General features: G+C 45.4%; 1 protein-coding gene across 1 annotated transcript in view; it reads right to left on the bottom strand.

The window, feature by feature from the left end:
* Window positions 1–1,138, bottom strand: part of LOC115226752 (spermatogenesis-associated protein 1-like) — a 25,098-nt gene extending 23,960 nt beyond the window's left edge. The window contains exon 1 of the mRNA XM_036515331.1: window positions 1,058–1,138. The gene's annotated coding sequence lies outside the window, so the exon portion shown is untranslated. The remainder of the gene's footprint in view (window positions 1–1,057) is intronic.
* Between the last annotated feature and the right edge of the window lie 215 nt (window positions 1,139–1,353).

Below are 1,353 nucleotides of genomic sequence, written 5' to 3'. Positions count from 1 at the left end.
TCATCCGTTTGTCTGTCCTTGTTTGTCCCCTCTGTGTGTAGCCCCTTGTGGGCAATAAAGAAATACATACCCAGTTCATTAAGGTGGCAGAATCAAAAGACCCTCAGAAAGCATCAGCAGAAAGCTCAGGAGACATCCGAACAGAAAAGGAAAGGATTTGAGGGATCATCCTCAGCAAGCTGGGTTGCCCACGAAAATTCCCAGCCCTGGTCAAGCTCTTCTGTAACACCATGAAGGGACAGATCCTTTCTAGTGGGGACTACACGAACTCCTTCAACATCTCTCATGGAGTCAAACAGGGTTGTGTCCTCGCCCCTTCATACAGGTCCTCCTCCTCGCTGTGAAGAACCTCGACCTGGGCGTGCTCATTAAGTACCAAAGTGATGGCTCCGTAGTCGACCTCCGTCACCTGTCGGCCAAAACGAAGACCAGGAAAAGCTCATCCTCGAAGCCCTCTTCGTGGACGACTGTGCTCCCATGGGCCACAAGGAAAACTACCTCCAGATCATCGTCAATCGCTTCGCCGAGGCATCCAGACTCTTCAGCCTAACCATCAGCCTTGGGAAGACGGAGGTCCTGCTCCAGGCAGTTCCGAATACCTATTTCTTTACTACCCACAAGGGACTAAACACAGAGGGGACAAACAAGGGCAGACAAAGAGATTAAATCGATTACATCGACCCCAGTGCATAACTGGTACTTATTTAATCGACCCCGAAAGGATGAAAGGCAAAGTCAACCTCGGCGGAATTTGAACTCAGAACGTAACAGCAGACGAAATACGGCTACGCATTTTGCCCGGCGTGCTAACATTTCTGCCAGCTTCCGAATACAACGAGACCTAAGCCAGCCATCTCCATTGATAGGATTGAGCTGAACTGTGTCTCTGAGACATGTCCAAGTAACGGATGCATTGATTACATGATAAGCACACAAGAGCTTCCATATTTCACACACACACATAAATATATATGTACATGTATATGTGTGTGTGTGTGAATATGTATGTATATGCGTATGTATATATATATTAATTAATAAATCGTAAAGTATAGACCTGGAAATTTACCGGTAAAGCATATTCACTTTCTCAGTGTTCGTTGGTTATTTAATTAACGAGGGAGATGGAAGATGGAAGATACGAGAATATTTATTGATTGCTACAATTTTTTCGACCCATCAACCATCAATCCCCCTCGGATGGGATACTGAATACCAGGCGTAGGTGTACATGCCGGTGTAGATGTGTCTCCTCGGGTGATTACAACACGTCTCTCATTAAAGTAATGTCTGTTGCACAAGATTTCTTCTCAGTATTTGTATCCAAAAACAGCAAGTTAAGGGATACAGCTT

The sequence above is a fragment of the Octopus sinensis genome, linkage group LG30 (genome assembly GCF_006345805.1).
Source record: "Octopus sinensis linkage group LG30, ASM634580v1, whole genome shotgun sequence".
Taxonomy (NCBI): Eukaryota; Metazoa; Mollusca; class Cephalopoda; order Octopoda; family Octopodidae; genus Octopus; species Octopus sinensis.
Note: the sequence above shows the minus strand (reverse complement) of the source record. Positions and strands in the feature narration are given on the sequence as shown.